Below are 7,241 nucleotides of genomic sequence, written 5' to 3'. Positions count from 1 at the left end.
GAATGGGGTCAGACAGATGGATGTGAATGAGGATGGATGGAGAAAAGCTGAACAGATTCAGTGTTCAATGTAAGTGGGAGAAATAAAGTGATGTTATAGCAGCTTCCTCATTTCAAATAACACTTTATTTCTATAATTAAAACAAGGAGATTTCTTTCTGTATAAAGAAGATTCCGGCTGGGGGGCAGGAATGGGATCAGGCCAGCCTTGCTGCTGTGGCTGCTGGGTCCTGCTGCTGGCTTCCCCTGGGTCCTACTGCCCTGCCTCAGGTCATCTTTGACAGGCAGCCAGGAGCATTATATTTATAATATTAAATATTATTATATTCATAAAAATAAATATTATTTTTCTAAATTGGGGGGGAGCATGGGCAGGGTAAAATGGCCTTATCTAGATGTCCTTCTGAGGTCCTTTCCAATCCTAATTTTCTATGATTCTATGATGACATGTGGAGACTTGTAAAGTAAGTGCTAAATAGAGACAGACACATGTGTACTAAGATTTTGGTGAGTAACAGCACAGTGACTCCAAACTCCCATCCATGCTAGTGATGCATTGGGTAACGTGTTTAAAAAGCCCTAGGAGTAAGGTCCAGAGGCTAGAACCTCCCTTCAGGGAAGTACCCATCTTCCAGGTCCACGAAGTTAGGCTCCCTCCTGCTTGTTCTCTTTCTGGTGCTATGAATCTTTCCCTGTCAGATGCCAAATGGCCCAGCTTCAACAGGATGGGGAATAGACAGTGCTCCCAGTCATATCATATCTGCTCCACTTGGGATTCTCCACTGGAGCATGGGAGGTCTGTGTTCAACCCCACTGCTCCTCCTGAGACTGAAAGACAACCATATCCTCAGCACTCCCTGGGACATGGAGATTGCCCCACTTCCAGAAATTTGCCCTGAAGATTCCTGGGGGCACACCTGAGAAGCAGGAAAAGCCAGGCTGGTGCTACTGAGGCTTGAGGGACCCAATCTTCTATAGGAGCTCCCAGGGCCTACAGAATCAAGTCACTCAAGGGAGTGTCTATTTAAGGAGGTTGAGAGTGGAAGAAGCTCCAGGCTGCCCACATTTATTTGCCATAAAGCAGCATAAATTATTACTACTTTTTTCATGACAACATTATGCCATGACAAGTGGTAGGGCACTCTTTGATTTCGCTTTGTCCAGCCATAAACTTTTTAATGAAAGCACAGATGTGATAAAAAGGGAAAACTGCTTCCACCCATAGTCTTAGCACATTTCTGTGTGTGGGGAGGTGTGTGTATGTATGCACACACATCTTTGTAAATACAGTTAGTTATCTCATGCCCACTAAAACTTCCCTCTAATTGTCTTGCTTTCTCTGTCCATCTGCCCACAGACTGTGCACAATGACTATGGGCCATTTGAACCAAACTGTGGTCACTTTCATGGTCTTTCCAGTCTCTCAGCAGATTCAAATCTTCCTCTTTCTGGTCCTTCTCTCAATTTACCTGCTCACCGTTGCAGGCAATGTAGTCATCAGATCAATCATATGGCTTGATCATTGCCTCCAGACCACTATGTACTTCCTCCTTAGCAACAAGTCTTTCTTGGATATCTTCTTCACCTTTGTTATTTCTCCTAAAATGCTAGTCAGCCTCCTATTGGAGAGGAAGACAGTGTCAGTCATCACATGCTTATCCCAGACTTTCATCTCCATCTTTCTGGGCACCATTGAGTTCATCCTGTTGGCTGTGATGTTATTTGATCACTATGTGGCCATTTGCAACCGGCTATCCTACACAGTCATTATGAATGGCAGCGTGTGCTTTTTGCTTGTCCTAAGCTGTTGGTTGGCAGCATCTGTTTCTATGCTTGGTCCCACCATTGTGTACACCAGATACCTTTCTGTGGCCAAGAACTGGACCATTTCTTCTGTAACATCACCTCTCTTCTGAAAGCTGTCTATGTGGACACAAGCTACCTGGAAATGCTCGACTTTGTTCTCTCCTCCCTCATCTTGCTGAGTTTCTTGACATTGACTCGTGTGTCTTACACTTGCATCATAACCACTATTCTAAGGATACCCTTTGTCCAAGGGCATCATAAGACCTTTTCCATCTGCTCCTCTTACATCACTGTGGTTACACTTGCCTGTAAAAGCTCCATCTTTGTGTACATCAGACCAAAACACAGCAACTCCTTAGCATATAACAAGTCGGATTCTTTGCTCATGACTGTGGTGACTTCTCCCTTCATCTACAGCCTCAGGAATAAGTGAAGAAGGTCTTGACTGATGTGGGAGTGAAATTCATGGGTTATTCCATGGCTATGAGGTTGAGAGTGGGGAAGACAGACAAACAGACATAAATTAGATAGATTTTGATAACTTCAAAGATACCAAAGGGATTTGAATATCCCTTCCCCAACAAAATTAGGGGGAATTGGGAGCCCAAAAGTTATTGAAAATGCTCCCCAGTTTATACCTCATATAAGACAGACCATGTGTCTAATGCAGGGGTGAGCAAAATGGTGGATTCAGCCTGTGGTCAGACTCCATTTCCCAGCAGCTCCGCCTGCGTGACCCCTGGCTTGTTTCCAGGGAGATCATGGGATCACAGAGCCATGATACTGGGGGGCCACAAAACTGGGGCTCAAGGCCAGCCCCAGCTCCACAAACCCAGCATGTCCACAGAGACTGGCCGGGAGCCACAATGGCAGGGGCTACTGGGAAATGATGACACCATGGGCCAATACAGCCTGTGGGTCAGATTTTGCCTACCCGTAGTCTAGAGTGCAGTCATTGCAGGCATAACTGTAAATTGTAGCAGTCTAAGCAAAGCAGCATGGTCTGTAAAACAAACCTGAGAAGCAGAATAAGTTATCCAAATAACTTAACTCTTTGCTGCCACTTACATAATGCTGGTATCCAAACTAGACTGAGTACAGTTAGTTTGGTTACATGTACACTACACTGCTATTATTGCCATAGAGACAAACAGCACTATATCCAAAGAATTAGATACCTGACTTCAGCTGAAATTCAACAGGGTATAGCCAACCAAATTTATGTATAGACTTAATTTATGTAATCTGTAAGATAGACTCAAGAACAAACTTGTTTAAAATATATATATATAATTAATATTTTCCATTTGTTATTTTTAGTTGGCCATAGATGTCAGCTGTGGGCCAAGGCACTGAACAGCAAAGAACAAAATATATGGCCTTTCCACCAAAAAGCTGCCAATCTAAGGGGTGAGAAGAATAGTCCATGCCAATAGAAAGGGCAGCACATGAGAGAAAATGAGACAATACTGGCCTTTTGATAGACCTCAACTCACCAGTTGCCTCACTATTAATAATAACATTAGGTTGGCTTCACAAGAAGTGAAATATGAAACTGGTATTGCAAGGAAGACAATGTGGGGGTGGCTATGTGCAAGGATTTGGTACATCCATAATTCACCTATAAGGCCCCAAAAATATGTGCCTATTTTTTTCCCTGCCTTTTTAAACTTTTATATTTGAGTTGAAAGAAAAATTAGGTTAGTTAAAAAGGTGTTACAGAAGGGAAAAATGTTTCAGTTAAAACTGGACCAGTTATTTCTTTCTGTTTGTTTTGTTTATTTGGTTGTTTTATTTTGGTTTTTATCAGGCAATTAATGAAAAAAAAAAAGTATTATTTATCCAAGTGTAGGAATCACTCATTCATAAAAAATATAACACTTTCTCTTGAGGCCCCAGCCTTCTCTTTAGCTTCCAGTGTCTCCAACCACCTATTGGGACAATAATAGCACAATCACAACAGGCAGCCTCCCCTATTGAGTTACTCTAACCACACAGGAGTTACATAGAACATAGTTCCTACATAGTGCAGTTCACTTGTAGAACTTGTTGCCCCAGGAGGTTGGAGAGACAGAGAGTAAAATCAGGTACAAAAAGGACAGGTTCATGGGGGAGAGGGCCATTGGGAGCTATTAAATACAGTTAGGGATGTATTTTCTGCCATCCCTAACCCCAATCATATTTGATGCTGGGGAGGTATGGCCAGGGAGTAGTAATACTAGTCGTGTTCTGTTCATCTATTTTCCTCTGAAGCATCGGATGCTTGCCATGTTCAGAGGCAGCGTATGGAACACTGATCTGACCCAGGATGGCGTGGTTTATGTTCCCTAGAGTGAACTAGGCTGTGATCTTTATTTTAAGTGTGCAGGTAGAATGCCTTCAAAGAAAGAAGATACTTTTTACATGTTTGGTTTTCACCAGCACCTATAATATCCTTTGATATATTTCTAGGTATTTTAATCTCCTGAGGTAGCACCAGCTGTTGGTCAAAGTAGGTACACCTTGCCATCATAAAAGACAGAGTGAGGGAAGAAAAGGCCCTTCTCTCCTGAGGGCAGGGAGACAGTCTGGCTGATGTGAAATCATGCTTTTGTGCCATTCTTTTCAGGATGACAATTCTCAAAGGGAAGGGAAAGGTACTTATCTGACAGGGAAATTCATAAGTTACAGATAAAGTGTGAAATTGTGTATGCTAGGAGCAGGTGGTGGGAGTGGGAGGTGGGGGGTGACAGATAGTGGCAGGGGGATTATTTTCTTTAGAGGAAAAAGGAACAAAGACTGTTATTTCTGGGTGAAAAATGGCACGCATTTTGTTTGAACAAACCTTCTGATTTTGCCTTGCTACAACATACAGACAATCAGGTAACAATTACCTCATTGAGGATGCACAGTGCAAATGGCTCAGGATTGAAGGACGGGGGTGGTTCTATTTTAAATTGTTTTATTTTGGGGCTGAACTTCCCATTTAAGTTCCTCATGCACATATCAGAGATCTTATCCACTAACCATAACTGAGATATCTTTGATCCTGACTCTATTCCTAAGCTGTTCATATTTAAGTCAGTTGCAAAGACCCATTTATGCTTTTCTGCTGTGAAAAATGTGCTGATCACAGCTCGCTTTTCACAAATCCTTGAAACCCTTGGCTGGGATTTTGAGAGACACCAAAGAAATGTGAATACCCAAATCAAAGAGCATTAGGGAAACAATTTAATCAGGTATGCATGAAAATCGTGCTATTTTCCTGTCTCTCGTAGAACAATATTTCTGAATGTCTTTGTATTTCTAGACTAGGACGTTTTCCTGAAAGCAGCACTGGACACATCACCAATCAAGTGTAGAGGTAGCTAAGAAATATCTCTGAAATGACTGTCATCACCACTGCCCCTGAGTCACTTGCACTCTCACACAGGTACTCTGCAGTAATGGAAGAGTGATGTTGTAGCTGTGATGGTCTACAAATTACGAGAGAGTCAAGGATTTCTTAGTGTGGTATCATTTATCGGACCAACTGTGCAGCTGGGATAAAATTCAACAAGCTTTTGAATGAAAGACATTCTTCACAGGTCTCTGATTTATCTACATTGTAAGTGATGGATTTTCATATCTTCTATGTAACTGTAGTGTACGAGTGATGTTGTAGCCATATTTATTGTAGAGAAGAGAAAGGATCCAAATTTCCCAAATCCTTAAATAATATCCTGGCCACTTCCTTCCTTCTCTGGAAGGGTAAGGTCATCTTACTGCAAATATAGGAAAGACTGGGGAGGAGGGAAGATATTTTATTAAGATGAGCAATCAAGGTTCAACTCCTCCATCATACATTCCCTGCATGACTTGGTTCAAATTGCTTAGTTTGCCTGTGCCTGAGTTTTCATAGATTTCATAGACATTAGGGCTGGAAGGGAGCTCGGGAGATCATCGAGTCCAGCCCCCTGCCCAAAGGGCAGGAAGTCAGCTGGGGTCATAGGATCCCAGCAAGATAAGCATCCAATTTACTCTTGAAGGTGTTCAATGTAGGTGCTTGAACCACCTCCGCTGGCAGACTGTTCCAGACCTTAGGGGCTCGGACAGTAAAGAAATTCTTCCTTATGTCCAGCCTGAAACGGTCTTGTAGGAGTTTGTGACCGTTCGACCTCGTCATCCTTCGGGGCACTCTGGTGAACAGACGTTCCCCCAGATCCTGGTGTTCACCCCTGATAAACTTATAGGTGGCCATCAGATCACCCCTGAGCCTACGCTTTTCCAGGCTAAAGAGTCCCATGGCTCTCAGCCTGTCATTGTACTCCAGCTGCGGCCTCACCAAGGCCGAGTACAAGGGGAGAATGACGTCCCGGGATTTGCTCGAGAAGCATCTATGGATGCACGCCAGCATTTTGGTCGCTTTACTAGCCGCAGCATCGCATTGCAGGCTCATGTTCATCTTGTGGTCAATGATGACCCCCAAGTCTTTTTCTTCTGTAGTGCTAACCAACGTAGCACTGCCGAGCCTATACAGGTGCTGCAGGTTTTTCCTCCCAAGGTGGAGAACCTTGCATTTTTCGGTGTTAAACACCATTCAGGTTCTCATCTGCCCATTTGCTGAGCTTGTCCAGGTCAGCCTGGATCACCCGCTTATCTTCTGGCGTGGATGCTTTGCCCCAAAGTTTGGTGTCATCGGCGAACTTGGCCAGTCCACTCCTGACTCCAATGTCCACATCGTTAATGAAGATGTTGAACAGGATGGGTCCCAGGACAGAGTCTTGAAGGACCCCACTGGTCACAGGGCACCATGATGAGTGACTGCCATCAATCACAACCCTCTGGGTCCGATCACGAAGCCAATTTCCCAGCCAGTACATCGTGGTGGAGCCAAGGCCACAACTGGCCAGTTTGGCCAAGAGGTGATCATGGGATACCAGATCAAAAGCTTTTTTGAAGTCAAGATATATGACATCAATCTCTTCTCCCTTGTCCAGGTGATAGGTCACCTGGTCATAGAAGGAAATAAGATTGGTCAAACAAGACCTACCCGCAAACCCGTGCTGGCTGTCCCTTAGGATGTTAGCCTGGGCCAGTCCCTCAAGGATGGCTTCCTTAATAAACTTTTCTAAGATCTTCCCCAGGATAGAAGTCAGGCTAATGGGCCTGTAGTTAGCCAGATTCACTCTCCTCCCTTTCTTGAAGATCGGCACCACATTGGTCTTCTTCCAGTCTTCGGGCACTACACCAGAGCGCCAGGAGTTTTCAAAGATCCATGCCAGGGGCTGGGCTATGACGCTCGCCAGCTCCTTGAGTATCCTGGGGTGCAGGTTGTCAGGGCCAGCTGACTTGAAGGTATCCAGCTTCTCAAGGTGTTCCTTCACGAGGTCAGCATTGATGGAGGGTAGGGGATTCCCCTCACCCAGATTTCCCTGTCCCATAGCAGGCATGGGCATTCTGTGTGACTGATGAAAG

Source organism: Crocodylus siamensis, chromosome 6 (genome assembly GCF_052110815.1).
Source record: "Crocodylus siamensis isolate JL-2025a chromosome 6, ASM5211081v1, whole genome shotgun sequence".
Taxonomy (NCBI): domain Eukaryota; kingdom Metazoa; phylum Chordata; order Crocodylia; family Crocodylidae; genus Crocodylus; species Crocodylus siamensis.
Note: the sequence above shows the minus strand (reverse complement) of the source record.